At 34.4% G+C, this 16,656-nt stretch overlaps 1 protein-coding gene across 1 annotated transcript in view; it reads left to right on the forward strand.

Moving 5' to 3' along the window:
• LOC140148075 (voltage-dependent calcium channel subunit alpha-2/delta-1-like) overlaps positions 1 to 16,656 on the forward strand; it is a 313,901-nt gene that overhangs the window by 152,439 nt on the left and 144,806 nt on the right. The gene's annotated exons all lie outside the window — the stretch shown is intronic.

Consider the following 16,656-nt stretch of genomic DNA (forward strand, 5'->3'; position numbering starts at 1 on the left):
GGTGTCTGCTTGCTCCAAATTACGCATACTTGTGGTAAGGGCGTAAATTAGTTCACAACTTCTCAAATTCAACATTTTAAGGTGAAATATTAACGTTATCTATCTTAATGAACATAATAATAGCGTAACTGATCCAAAAAGAACTGAAACAACTAGATGAAACTCTAAGGTCTGCTGACAAAAAGGCTGTATATCGCACCCGCTGCATGATGATGACATCGATGACTGTTAAAGGTAAAAAATATTCATTTTTGATGGTATCGAAAGGGCATTCATTTTATTCAAAATGGAATTTGGTGTGCCTGATGTGCTCTCAGGTCCCACAGAAATACTGTGCAAACATGGCAAACGTCGCTATCCGATCCATTAACCCGGGGAGGTGTGGCGGGGGGCACTCAGCTTTAGAAATGTCCGTATGTGCCTGTCAATAGGCCCCTCTTCTGAAGTCGAACATACTTACACGATCGCGATGGCCCCCTTTCTTAAAAGTCATACCCGATGATCCCATTTTTAGATGAGGCTACCCAATTATGACCCCTTTTTTCAGGCGAGGCTACCCAATGACCCTCTTGTTTTAGGTGCGGCTACCCAATGACCCCTATTGTCTAGAAATGTATTATGAAAATGTTAAGAATAATGCAGAAACTTTCAAATTCTCTTATTTCAACAAATTGGTATTGGAAATTTGGAACAAGAAATAGAATTTGCTCCATTTTTTCAATATTATCTATCCGATGACGTTTTTTGGAATTCTATACCCAATGACCCCCTAATTTCAAAATATTATACCCAATGACTCCCTTTTTCATTTTGTTTGTAAACAACGTTAATACCGATATCTTCGAGGTGCCGGTACGGTAGGCACATATACCAGTGCTCTCCCTCTCGACCTGCCAAAAATATTTGCTCCCCTCCCCCATGTTACCCTCTCCCAGGGCTCATAATTATTGCACAGTCCCTAAGTAGTGTAAAAAGTTCATAACTACTAAAGTCAACATTTATATGTGAAACATTAACGTTATCAATCTCAATGGACAACATAATAACTTAACTCGAAAATGAGCAAAATTTGAGTTGACTCGAAAAATGTCAAAATTTGAGTTGACTCGAAAATGTCAAAATTTCGAGTTGACTCGAAAATGTCAAAATTTCGAGTTAGGTTATTAGTTCCTTAAGAGGGGTGTCTGCTTGCTCCAAATTACGCATACTGGCGTAAAATAATGAATATGTTAGGGATGGGGGGCACTCAGCTTTAGAAATGGCGGTATGTGCCTGTCAATAGGCTCCTCTTCTCATACTACGATCGCGATGACCCCTTTCTTAAAAGTCATACCCGATGACCCTCTTTAGGTGCGAATTCTAATGAGCCCATTTTTCTATAATTGTATCATCAAAATGCTAAAGAATAATGCAGAAACTTTCAAATTCTCTTATTTCAGCAAATTTGCATTGAAATTTGGAACAAGAAATAGAATTTGCTTCATTTTTTCAACATTTTTATCCGCGACCCTTTTTTGGAATTTTATAGCCAATGATCCCATATTTTCAAAATATTATGCCCAAGGACCCCTTTTTTCATTTTGTTTGTACCCAATAACACCCTTTTTATACCGATCTACTTGGCATGACGCCAGTAGGCATATAACATTGCCCTCCTCTCGGCACTCTGCCTATCCCCGCTACGCTGTTTTGCGTGACCCTAAGTTATGTTTTAATATTATGTTAATTTTATCTCATAAAGTAACACCTAATAAGACTCTAATATTTCGCCAAGTCTAGCGTGTAGGCTATTAATTTAACATTCTACTTTCAGTATCCGTTTAACAGTGTTTTTAATTTTCAAATAGCTTGTGAATTTGAATAGGCCTACTACCGCTTTTACTTTTCGTATTCGTTTAACATTGTTTTTAATGTTCAAATAGTTTGTGATTGTAGTACATTCATATGTTATAAACTCTGAAAACCTAACTCGAAATCGTAACTTTCGAAACTCGAAAACCGTGAATCGAAACTCGAAAACCGTAACTCGAAAACCGTAACTTCGAAACTCGAAACTCGAACTCGAAACTCGAAAACCTAACTCGAAACTCGAAACTCGATGAATAGCAACACACAAGTAAGTAAGTAAGTAAGTAAGTAAAGTAAGTAAGTAAGTAAGTAAGTAAGTAAGTAAGTAAGTAAGTAAATAAGTAAATAAGTAAATAAGTAAATAAGTAAATAAGTAAATAAGTAAATAAGTAAATAAGTAAATAAGTAAATAAGTAAATAAGTAAATAAATAAATAAATAAATAAATAAATAAATAAATAAATAAATAAATAAATAAATAAATTAAAAAAAAAAATAAAATAAAATAAAATAAAATAAAATAAAATAAAATAAAATAAAATAAAATAAAATAAAATAAAATAAAATAAATAAATAAATTATTACTTAGGGTAGGGGCCTACTCTATGTTGATTGTAAGACAGCATCTGTTTTGGTTAAAAAATGTGAAAAAAAAACCATGAAAACCTTGCATTACAATTTAGACCCAGGCTTACGACCTAAGACCTGCTCTGAGGCAGGGCCAATAAAAGCCACTGTAAGCCTGACCTAACAGGCTTGCGTAGACTACGGCTACAGTAGACTGATTTCGAGAAATGCAAATTTTACCGAAGCCTGGGGCTAATCCTACAAGCCTGGTCCACAGGCTAACGAAGCCTCGAGGCTATGGTAGCCGTGCTTCGGGGAACGTATTTTCAGCTAAGCCTGGTCTTACGACCTCTTAAGCCTTGAGGCTAGACTAGCCAACTGCTAAGCCACCCGTCGAGAAATTCGCCCTAAAAGGCAAGACTCCAGTCCATGATGAGGAATCCAAAAAGACTCCCTCGGTGTGCAAAAACAGGAGAACAAGACATAGAGCCTCTGGCAGGGATAGCCAAGAGTAACAAAAGTCACTTTCTAAGTGGCTAAACCTAAAAACTCTGCAAAAACAACACAGCAAAACAGAGATCACACCAAAGGAGACAGGATTTCTCCCCATGAACTGGAGTCTGGTAAATAAATAAATAAAAACATATTACATAAGAAACACTATCAAAAAATCAATTCCAGCTGAGATTTTTGAAGTGCTCTTTGGAATTTGTTAAAAACCCATTTAAACTGAAAAGAAGTTGATTATATACGGTATGAGTGTGTATTAAGATTTGCTTTAAAAATATCATTCTTGTATTGACCATATCTCTCAATCTGGCCCCTTTTGTTTGATAACTTTATATGCTCTTTTATTTACCTTTCTGGTACTGCTGATAGAAATGAGTACTACATAATTACCGTACTGACGCGAGTAGGCCTATAGTCCCACCTTCGAGTAAAGTTATTTATTTTATCGGCTTTGGAGTGTCCCTGGACCTAGGCCTAAATGCTAGGATCATTCATGGTTGATTAAAAAAAAATAATTGTAGGCCTATGTGTTTTGAATAAATTTGTACTCATGTCATACTCTATTAATGATTTCAAAACCATGAATGATCCTAGTGTCTAGGTCCAGGGACACTCCACAAAGCCGAAAAAATAAATGACTTTTTTTGTTGAAATTCAAGTATAGTCCCACCCCCAATTTTGAAAAATGTTCACCCAAAAATGGGGTGGGACTATACTCACGTCAGTAGAGCTGTACGGCCTGAAATTAGCCCTGTACTATATCATTAATTAGTGTTCCCTGTAAGGCCTTAAATTGTCCTAGTACTACAGTATAAACTATTCTTATTCAATGGGTGCGTCTTGTAAAGAATTCACGTAATTTGATTGGTTTTCTGGTGTATAATATCTCACAATAGTTGATAGTGATATTAGTCAGGGCGCGCGCCGCCACGCAACGGCGGCACGCTTGTTGCTCCTCAATGATCGCGCGATAATGCGTTCAAGCGTAATACACATGCGAGAACTAAGAACGCGATTCGCGGCTTAGATGTTCGTGATGGTTTTGTTCATTTAAAACAACGGGATGTCCTCACAAAAGTAACTTAAATTTTTTCTGAAAAAGGCAGTTTTTCTCGCAAAAATTACATTAAAACTGAATAAGAATGAGAATAAAGATAGGATTTTGTCTTTTGCCTATCAATATCGTGTCATAATGGATAGGCTGGCCAATATTTTATCGTAGTGGATACGGCTGCGCCGGCATCCACTACTCAAAATATTGGCCAGCCCATCCATTATGACACGATATTGATAGGCAAAAGACAAAATCCTATCTTTTATTCTCTAAGTGTTCCCGATAAGGCTGTATGGCCTGAAATTGGCCCAGCGTAAGAAGAAATTGTCCTGGGAATTTGGCCTAGAATATTTGGATTAAAAACAAAAGCAATTAATAATAAAATAGAGGATGTTTATTAGTCACTGCACCATATGTTTTATTGATATATTGATATTGCCCCAAACTTGAAATTGGTAGTAGAAAAACGGGTAGAGACATAAAAGAGAAATAATTATCATTAATTTATAGTTTTTTTGCTGGTAGGCCAGACATTTTATTGCTCACAAAAAACTGATAACAGCTGTCATAATTTGCAGTTTGTTAAATAATATCGAGCATTATTTTTTATGGATTTTATGGATAGTGTCAACTTTTCATTATCATATAAATTTTCTGTTGTAAACAGTACAATTGCGTGATTGAAATACTAACTAAAATTAATCAATACTTTTTTAAATACCATTGATAAATTAAATAAACATATCAAATCTTTCTCACATTCTAACATGGCTTAAACAATTGATATTTTTATTGGCGTCTATTTTTCAGTAAAATTGCCCGGGTCATTAAGTGTTGCTCATTATACAGGGGCTATTTAAAACATTTTCTTCAGTAAAATTGCCCCGAGTGTTGCTCGTTTTACATAAGGGCTATTCTAAATATAATATAATCAAATTGGCCTACTTATTGGCCTATTCCAGTAGAATTCCTACACCCCTATGGAAGACATGAACTTAATCGTACACATAGGGAGTGGGAATTTTAAGTGGAGTTACCTGAATAGGTGACTCCATTTAAAATCTACACTCCCTGTGTGGGAGATTAAGGCCAAGTCTTCCATAGGGGTGTAGGAATTCTATTGGAACAACCCATTAACTGATTAGAATCTGATGGTGTCATTTGAGATAGTAATCATGTCATCAAGAAGAGATGACTTTGAGTCTCTACGATTTGGGGTCATCTCAGTTCAACTGACCATGCTTCTATCATCTATTCGTGCAGGATGTATAGTATATATTTTCATAGTCCATTTGATATGGACCTTTTTCTGCATGTTCAAACCCCCAATTGACTGAAATAATGTCTTCAGGGGCGGATCCAGGAATATTTTCATAGGTTTGGATAGGTTTGAAACACCTGTTGAGCAAATATTACATGGTCGCAATTTTTCTCATTATGCAAAAAAAAAGGTTTGTCTCTGAGACATGTGCACATATCTATGTAAAATTGGATTTGCAGCATAGCACTACGCAATCCACCCCATTTTTTAGTTTTAAAAAAAAAATTCGAAAATTAAGGTGCGAAGTGGCAAAAGAAAGTGATCCGATAATGCAAAACAAATAAAATTTAAAAAAATGCATGTAACACTCTAACCAAATTTTCTGAGACAAACTTTTTTTTTTGCCATATACTTTGTGTGAAAGTAAATTATCTTGTAGACAGCTTGTGTATTGACTTTTAATTTTGTAATGAACGCAATACATTTAAAAAAAAATGTCACTCTGCGTAACTAGCCCTATTTTTAACACGATATAAACATGAGAATTTCCAAAGGCAAGAGCAAGAACACGCTTGAAAAGAGAGAATCATGTTGAGAATTGATCCTAATGTCAATGACATAAGCCGTTCAATATTACTTAGCTAGAAAGGCATGCACGTAACCAGCACATTTGGTTATATGGGTGGGCGACATTTCTAATAAAAAATATTTAATAGATGTATCGCATTCACAACACAGGTTTTTGACTCTTGGAAACTTTATTCATACCTTGTTTATGCAATACTGTTGACAACACTAGTTTTTTGCACATTGTGTAATAATAATAACTAGGCGGTCACCAGTATTTGGCGGTTCTCGGCTGTCGCGATTACCTGGCTGATGATAATAATATAGTGAATTTATTTCTTTTATTTTTTGTCACAATTTTAATCAGAAAAGACCATAATTATGCTGCGCTGATCTGTGATCCCAGAGAGGTAACTCAAATATATCAATGTTTTTGGCAATTAGGTGGCGAAAAAACCCATCCTACAGGTGGAAGGACCTTTCAAGTAGGGTCGGTCGTTTGGTTCTTTTTTTTTAGCAAATGACCTTAAAAATCACCAAAATACAAAAAAAAACACAAAAAACCAACAAATCGATGGAATTTTCAAAATTTTGGTTGACATTTATTCCTACAGAAAATGTTGTCCCCAATTTTTCTTAAAATCTGGGGCGGTTGGGTCCATAGAGGAAGTTTTTTTTTCTTGTCACCTTGGGGTCCATTTTTGGCCGTAATCAACATGAATGACATTTTTTTTTGCCACCATAGTGATTCAAAATGATATGTTATGTTATGCCATTTAGAGGAAAAGATATTGTAATATATTGTAATATAATAAAGTTGGTAAAAGCTGAGACGAATATATATTTCAGGTCTCTTTTATTGAGGCCTACTTCTTGCGCACTCTGGAAACCGGGCTACTTCAGAGCCATGTGTCACCGCCAAAGTATGGTGCTTGCTTTATTGTGCCCTCAGAAAATGTAACCATCATGTATAACTTAAGTAGCTACCTGTATAACCTGAAGATAAAACAAGACACTATGGACCACAATGGACCACAATTAAATTAAATTTTTGATCTTGAGGTTGGAGTGTCTTAGAGGTGATATGCACCTGTTCATCCCAATCCTCTACACTGGTATCTCTCCTACATGTGCTGGATCCGTGGTGCGTTTTATTCACATGTATATATATATATGTCTTTTATACTTTTACTTTGTGCAATATATTTATCCATCTTTTATCTAATTTTGTTATTTGATATTGTAACCAGTGTATGAAGCCAAATAAATAAATAAAATAAATAAACAATGTCCTCAACCCAATGGCATAGTTCAATAACCTCAATTAAACAATCAAAGTTAAAGGCAAGTTATTAGTTGCTAAAACAATAAGAAACAAAAGAATTTGAGCACCTTTTTTTACCAGTAACTCAAAATCAGTATTAGCAACATTGGAGTCAGTCCCCTTGATTGGGTCACATGTCATGCCGTATCAGTGTTCATTTTGCGCACCAATTGAGAGCAGCTGTACAGTGCGTAAAGCAATGTCATGCAATGTATATCGGAAGCATGCCTTACACGGTGCATTACATGTTGCGCTGGGAGAGCATTGCATGTATTCATTCACGCACTGTGCATTATCGTTGTACGCCTGTTTAGATATAATCCATGCCATGGAAGTGCACATAGATGCACATTAATTCGCATCTAACTCACCCCTGTGTAGTGCCGTATGAGATGCTGAGGCATCAGTGAATGGGCTAGAACTGAATTTGCATATATCATATCAGGGGGATAAACAATCGTGATATGGAATCAATAGGATAAACTTCCTGTTATTGGTACTACTCCCCCTGTGAGTTATGTGGGATATAATCTGATAATGCTTTACTTGCGACGATGAGAAGATAAAACGTCAAACACTGCAGACTATGAATTACAAAACAAATCATAAATTTATGTTAAGTACATATATATAAATTTAACTCCAAATATACGGGCAAACACACTATATACTCCTATGCATTTAAGGATTTAAACATCTACCAAAAAGTAATTACCCCCCCCCCCCCTTTTATTATGAGACAAGACTCAAAATCTATACATCCAATTTAAAAACTGAAATAGCAAAAACAAACCCGAGTTAATTTTGCAAATTGTGAGACCTCATTTGTCTGGATAGCTCAAAATTTGTAGCCATGGTGACTCCTTGAATGATAAAGATGCATTTTCAAGAGTTGCACTAAAAAGCTTCTTTATATGTCAGTGTACCATTACATTCTCTACATGACTGGTCAAGGATAACCTGCCGTGACCAGTAACGACCAGTCACTCTAGCAACAAATGCAACATTTTCAACGGGTTTTATGTGCAACTTTTGAATAAGCATCTGGGCTATTAAGACAAATGAGGCATCATAATTTGCAAAACAAAACTGGGTTTCCTTTTGCTCTTTCAGTTTTAAATTTTGATGCATAGATTTTGAGTTATTATCTCATAAATAAAGGGGGTAATTTTTGGTAGATGTTTTTATTCTCCCTAATTATCATAAATATCAAGGTGCATTACAGAGAAAACCTTTAAAACTACAAAGGCATATTTTAATGTATTTAAGAATACAGATCCTACTAAAATGGTGCTTAAATTATATAGCAGCCTTTGAAAGGGAATGAAGATAAAGAAATGATGTAAATGTACTTTAAATAATTTTCCAATCGACCAAAAGCAGGTGGATATTTACAATGTACTTCAAACATGAAATAATTATAATCACTCACTCAGTAATCATTTGAAAACAAATGCTGATTTGACACTCACAACAAGTGAAATTTGTAACTAAGGTGACAAAAAAGAACAACAACCCTCTTGTATGGGCCTGACCGACCCAGATTTAGCATTTTGGGAGAATTTTTTTTCAAGTATTTGGTGATATTTTAGGGTCATTTTAGCATCCAGAAAAAAAAATTACAAAAAAAAAACATCCTGACCGACCGACCCTACTTGAAAAAAGTTTGTCTGCCCGTAAAACAGTGAGTGTGGTTTTTTTTCATTGGCTGACAAAGCCACAGAATTTTGTTTGTTAAAACTTGAGTTGCCTCTTTATAACTCCTGTCTACTGCTGATCAGTGCACTGATGAAATACCTGTTTTACTCCGCTGAATTTGTAGACAATTTCTAATCAGGTTGTTTTATATTTTATCATTTTGGGTAAATTTTATCTTTGTTTTATCCAATGATTTACATTCTTTCATCATATTAAAGTGATTTTATATAGACTGTGACAAAAAATTGTCCATAATTCTCACTTTGTGGTGAAAAATATCCGTGCAGCTTTCCACACAAAATATATTTGATATAGACATGTGCAAATACTGTACTAATAGAGACATCCATATAGGTGTAAAATGATCTATTCATATAAAACACTAAGTCTTATGCTTAACATCATCATGTGATTTCCATTTTCTCCTGAATATTTTACAAGATATCGTAATCCCTAATCATGATCAAAACCAGATGTGTGAACTTTTCACATGTTTAATGTTTTACGTGCTGGTCATAGGCTTCAACGTTTAAAAAATGAGATATTTTCTCAACATATCAAGAGCTATCTCAAAAACTACTGAACCAATACTGGGCTTGTTTGTACTCATTTTAATGCATTTTTCATGCCGATTCCAAATATGGTCATGAAAATGTACAATTCTAAAATTTTTAATTTTGTAAGGAAAATTTGAAATTTGTCGTCTGCAGTCGACATCCATGTGGTGAGGGTTAAAGATGAATCAGATGTTGCAGGATTATGCTATGTGTTGTGAAACCTGATAATTATTTTGCAGACTAGAGTAATTTGTGCATTTTATAGAAAATATCTCTTAGTTAGAAATCCTGCTGTAGCAGCCACAAATCGTTGGGTGTATTACATAGTGACGGATGTTAAACTTCGCCAGAAAAAAAGTTTTTGAGTTAGACGCGATCAAAGAGTACGCCGATTTGTGATCAACCATAGCAGAACACTGTCAAGTAAATCTTCCAAAAGTTGCTGTATTTTAAAACACTAGTATCTAAAGTATCTTGAAACATCTATCACATGAAGAATTATTCGCTATTAAATCAGTAAAATGATTACAAAGTTATACGTCAGTATGTAAAAACGTGAAAACGTTGCACCCTAACATCCGTCACACATCCGTCACTATGTCTTGCGCCAATATCGCGCACGTTAATCTGGTCTCTCGTGTTGATCTATGGACATCCGTCACACATCCGTCACTATGTCTTGCGCATAAAAGTCGGATCAAGGAAGGACTTCAAGCATCCGTCGGTTTACGCTTATTATTAAACGCTTTTTTCGTAATAAAACCGACTGGTCACGAGTGCCCACGACATACATGGCATATTGTATTTGAGTATTAACTCCTGATCTTACTAGTACTCACTCTCATGATATAGCTAAGCACACAAGCTGTAATTTCTTTTTACAAAACGCCAATGATTGTATTCAGTTTTTACCAATTTACACTGTATTATCTGTAAATTTGGAGTCGCCTCTAAACGCCTCTGAACATATTTTGATCATCTTTCGATAACCTACTCATTAAAAAGGATCATATTTTCATTTTTTATTACTTAATCATCCCTTTTATATTGTAAAGCTTCGAAATAATGTCTCTAAATAATTGTCGAATCAATTAAAAATTATTAAAAGTGATATTTTACTAAAATAATGATCCATTGAATATCTGCTCTACGTAAAAGTTTTTGGTTTATACCCAGTTATCAACATCCGTCAAGAAATCATGTAGGTTTCAATGAACAATATTGAATTACGACGTTCAAATTGAAAAATAATGTTTTTACATAGTGACGGATGTGACAGATACGCCATACAATTTAGTTGTTTTTCCGGTAACGGCATTTTACATAGTGACGGATGTTTAGATACGCCACTATGTAAAACGTCGGGTAATGTAATATATCAACATCCGTCATTTGCATAATTAATTAACTAATTAATTATGCAAACTTGAGCTTCAAATCTTGGTAATATTATACTACTCACTATTTAAAATACATTGGCCAATTTTCATAAAAATTACAAAAATCAACATACGTCACTATGTAATACACCCGACAAAATGTGTCAAAATGACTTTTGGGATGATGCTGGGATTATCAGCCTCATCCCCACATGTCAACTTTCCCTATCGATATACAATTGTAGCAATGACAGCAACTGACAAAATAGGCTAAAAACACATTTTCACACATTTTTTTCTGGATTGTTTTATTTCACACGATTAGCAGACATGTTTTCCCACATGTAAATTAAAAAATATACCTTTTCCATTTAAAAGTTTAAATAACCTTAAAGGCAGTAATATGTGAAAATGGTTTTTTGTTTTTGCATACTGTTGTACATATTCTAATTTACATTATTTGCTTCTCAAAATCCAAATTTAATAAAGCATCTTATAATTCAAATTAAATGAAAACATCATGTGAATAATAAAACCCATCCTCTTGCATCAATAATTATTAACTCTAGAACAACAAAGCATGTTGACATGAGTTTTGAGTTCCTTGCAAAAACTCCTTGTATTTGGTTTAAATTACATCTTTCAAAAATCTTGAATAATTTTGCTGATATGTGATCTGCACATGGCAGAGTTGCATTTATAATAATGCATGGCAGTAATTTGTTTTGATACTATTGATGTACGATGATTATCATTGCTCATTTTCTTGCTGCAGATGGGCTGTAAAAGATGAGGATGTACAGCTCAACTTACCATACTTTTCCTGACCAGACAGTCCATGCCAAAATTATTACTACACCTTTACATTTCATCGAATCTCTTTTTGATGTCTGTCATTTTGAACATCACACTTGAAAGATTTGCAATTTCATAATTTCCATATTATTAGCATATTTGCAAGAAAAAACATGAAAATCAATAAATACCTATATTTTTCACAATTTCAATATTTTATTAGAAATTAAGCATGTAGGCCGTTTGTTATGACTTGATGAATGAAGCTGTTAAACAGATTTTGATATTTTTGCATATTTTTCCTTTTTTGCCCCAAAATGTGTAAAAATCACAATTTTTTGGATGACCTATATTTTCTTTGAATTTATAAATAAAAAATTCTTAAAAGATGTCAAAAAATCTGTTAAACAGATTTCCAATAAATTGTTCCATTTTCCATTTTGGGTTAAATACTCAATTTTCATGCTGAATATTTGAAACATAAAATGAAAACATGTCCATTGCACTTTTTCCTCGAGATATACTATAATATCAAGGTTACGGATATATTATAATCCTTCTTATCTTCACTGATCCATCAGATACCTATTGTTATGAATGATCAATGTAAAGGTTCAGAACTGGGCTACTAATGGTCTGTCAAGTATCTATAGTTATTTTCATGACTGTGTCAACTCAAAAATCATGAAAGGTCGAATGTAGGAAAAGTATGATCAGTTGAGCTGTAATATAATTAGAAGAGGATGTAATATAAGTAAATGAGATTGTACAATAATTACACTGGTCATTGTAGCAAATTTGTGCAGGCTTAATTGTAATTTTTATACATTCATAAACCTAAATACATAAATACTTTTGTAACAGCCACATTGAGTCACCAGTTTTATGGTAATGATGCAACATCAGATTTAGTATCATTTTGTTTCATATTACAGGGATGAGATTTTTCTGTGGATTCACAGAAACAGATTTGGGGGTCAAAATCTGACCCCATTGAGATCAATGTAAATCTGTTGAGATATTTGGGGGTAGGGTCTTTTTAAAATGGGTTTCTTGTTTCATTCTAGATTTCTTGGTCATCATAATAAGTAATTGGGTAATAGCTTCCTCAGTATTTGTTTGTGGTTTTCAAATTCTGCATAAAGTATAGCCTACCTCTTTAAAAGCATCGCAGTATAAAGTATTTGCCCATATTTCGCATGTACATGTATTCAAAAGGTTGACAAAATTGTCCACTTGCTTAGTAATATTAACTTGTTGACTGAGATCTATCAATTATGGATTGTAGTGGATTACCCTGAACATATAACAACGATTGCAGGGTTAACACACTGTGTTCATCTGCGCCAGTTGCACAGTCTTAACCCCATGAGAACTACATGCCGATTGGCCAAAAAGAAGTTTTCATTATCAATTAGACCAATCACCAACATTGTTAGAATAATTTCACCACACACAAAAATTGGGGTGAATTATTTGCAAAGCTCCATTCTGATTGGTGATTAAAGTGAAGACATCATGTAATTGACCAATCAGAGGCAATGATAGATCGGCAGGTAGTGCTCAGGGGGTTAACCATGTTGATGACTATTCCTCGACAGATCAACCAATAGTGACCTTTAAATATTGTTTGATTTCCTGAGTTTACACGTTGTCTCCTCTGAAAATTGCGCTATTATTGATTATGATATAGATTTGACGCATGCAAATATTATTCCCTTTAATGCAAGCGTTATACTCGCAGTGCTTGAGCACAATTGAACATGGGGGAAGTTATTACTCGTGGTTGGAAGGCTTATTGGTATGATAACCTTGGCTGGGGTATTATTATATGTTTTCACATTAGATTACAACTGGAGGGAAAAGACAAAATGTTTTTAATCGTATTCATTGCGACTCATTTTATCGCATTGTGTTGGCTTAGCCCTTGAAATGCAATTGATGTATTTTTGTTATGTTTTCAAGGTCTTTGAATTTAGTGTGAGAGATGCAGGTTGAATGGTTGCATATGTGACACAAATCAAGGGAAATGAGTCGGATGTCGCTAATATTGATTTTGGGATATTAGCAAAGAAAGTGTTAAAATCCTTTTGTTTTATATTGTTTTCAGCGATTGATAAATTAATGTAACTTTGCAAAGAAAAGTCGTATCAACATGGGGTTTTCAATTTCACAAGGCTCTAAATGTCCTGTTTAGAAACATGTAAAACTCATTTTCGACCAGGGTCGACATGTGACTCATTCCCCTTGATCACGTCACATATGCTTTACTTTGGTTACTCCTTCATGTAATTATACACGAAATTATGGTTAGGGTTAGTTTAGGGTAGGATTAGGGTTAGGATTAGGGTGAGGATTAGGGTTAGGGTTAGGATTAGGGTTAGGGTTAGGGTTTGATGTCAAAGATTGTCAAAGACTAATATATTTATGTTCATGTTGCATGTGATGGTATAAGATGTGTGGTAATTTGTGGCTAATATGAAACAAAGTGAGTTGCAAAATATTGATTTCCAGTACTTGATTTAATTTCAAAATATTACTTTTAACAAAACAAGTTTCTCAGCAAACACCTTCCCTTTTCCCTACCAAAATACAGCTATGTCAGCTTGGATATGGAATTTTTAAATTTAAATTTTTGTTAAAACATTTCAGTAAGTCATTTCAGTCAAGATGAGAGGGAATTTTAATATTTGCGGAGAAAATATCTTGCCTGTATTTGAGATAAATAATGCCTTGTGGCTTGTACAATCGCCTGAGGATTAAAATGACAACATTGCAAGACACCTGTGTGAGGGAAATAATATTTGGGAATAGCATTTAACTAGATTGTACAAGAGGCATTGGGTGTGTACCATAGAAGATTTGAAGCTTTTTACAGATAGATCTTTATAATATTTCAAAAGCCTTCATAATTGGTTAAGGCGGGTCTGCAGTTAGCATCACTTAGTTAAGTTTACATTCAAATATTCACACAAATAAAGCAGACACACAAGAGGAATGATATGGGTTCTAAAAAGGAAATCCATGGTTGTTATTAAGGGGTGTTTAAATTTCTGTTCCATGTGCATGATTTTTTTTTGGGGGGGGGGAAGGCCCAAAACTTTTGTTTTCGATATATATTATTGGCCTTAACTCAAGAATTGCAAAACTTCTGCAAATATATATGCAACTATTGATCAATGTATTACTGTTAAGAAGTATGCTGTCATATTTTATTTCAATTGCTAAAACTGGAAAAATAAGGCTCCTGCCATCCACTAAGGCCAATCAAAGTCGATTTTGAGTTTCCCGTCACCTGCCCTTACTTCATTTTCTGACCCTCACTTGAATTCATTATTGTGATTTTCCAAAAAATACCAATAAAAACTGGTTATATTTGCAAAAAAAATTATGAATATCCCTTTATTTTTTGTGGAAAAATCAAAGTCAAAACATACATTTTGCTGTCAACCTTGCAGACTCTTTTTAATATACTTTTGAATCTCATTTGGGCTAAACATCCATCTTCAAGTGAGTGAGTGGCAAATAGCAACACATTTTACATGCGTGTTGGTCATATAATGAAAGGCAGAAAAATAATGAATAATGAATAATGAAAAAGTTACCTCACTTGTTTTCAGAAATTATGTGACGGGAAACTCAAAATTGACTGTTAGGGACCTAATAGAGTGATTGGGCTATTGTCGTTGAAATCCATACAACCCCTATAAGACATGACCTTAATCTCCCACACAGGGATAGTCCTCACTGATGACATCATAGGATTGACAAGAAAGGTGAGCGAAAAATAGTGTAGTATTAAAATATTATTATAATGTACATGTATGATAGAAAATTGTAATTTGATTTTTGGAATGAAAATTGAGAATAGATAAGAAAGGTTTTTATTCTCAAATTTTAAAGGAATGGTTTAGTGAAATATAAACTTGATAAATGGAACATGAAGATGCAAGCACTATGAACCACAATGGCCTCATCCCAATGGCATAGTCCAATAACCTCAATTAAACAATCATAGTGCAAAATTTGACCTCAAGTTTCAGAGTATGAGTTTTTGTACCCAAATTTTCAAAGGTCATTCAATGAATGTACAAATATATTAGGGTTACAGAACTGTGCCTTGATAGATGAGCATGTTGTGGATCTTAGTGAGGTAGACCCAGTTGTAAATGCTGTGCCCCAGAGCGCCTGTTTATCCAGTGTTATGTTGACAAAACATGTGTTATCGTTTAGAGGTTAATGACTGTGCATCAGTTGTTTTTAGGGTATTGTGAAAAATATCAACATTTTGTGTTTGGAAACGAGGAATTCTGAGGTCCAAACAAAATGTTCGGATTTTTCACAATTCCCGAAAGTCGTCAACCGCATTCGTAAATGTCACTTTTGTTTTGGTTATTCATCTGTATCGTTATTTTCTTCTTTTGGACTTTATTTGATATCACCAGCGACCAATAACATCATGCCATGTTCAAACACGGGGATGTAAATTGTTCGCGCACATAACATATCACACAACGCGGTCATTATAAAATATATTAATGTACTCACAAGATATGGTAAACCGATCATTATACTTTTCATTAACCTGCATTTGTGTCGGCGTATTAAAACAATTCTGTGATTGGAGTAAACACATGGCATATATTCATGAGGTTATGAAATAGTATACAAATATTGACTGCTATGAGGGGTATGGTTAAAATTATAGGCCCAAGGTAAAAAGGAAGAGAAATTAATAGTTTCAATGCAAACGGCACAGATTAGGCCTACAATCTGCGATTTCCAGCGTAATTATAGCGCGAAAACATTAACGTGTGCGTAATATCATTTTACGCTGGGAACAAAGCACACGCAGGACTATGCCCAGGGCATAGTTACTTTTGCGGGCATGGTCAAAACTACCTGTGCTTTTAACCAGATGGCGAGAATCTTTAGATGAGGTATATAATGTCATATAATGTCATGCAAAATTGGGCTAGGCTATTTCGCAGGGGGTAAATCTGTTTATTGTGCATTGGCCAATAAACTTTATTCCTTTGATTTGAGAAAAGTGTTTACTGTTGAACAATCAACTTGGGGGCAAATTTAGACTTACCA

The sequence above is a fragment of the Amphiura filiformis genome, chromosome 3 (genome assembly GCF_039555335.1).
Source record: "Amphiura filiformis chromosome 3, Afil_fr2py, whole genome shotgun sequence".
In the NCBI taxonomy this organism is placed as follows: domain Eukaryota; kingdom Metazoa; phylum Echinodermata; class Ophiuroidea; order Amphilepidida; family Amphiuridae; genus Amphiura; species Amphiura filiformis.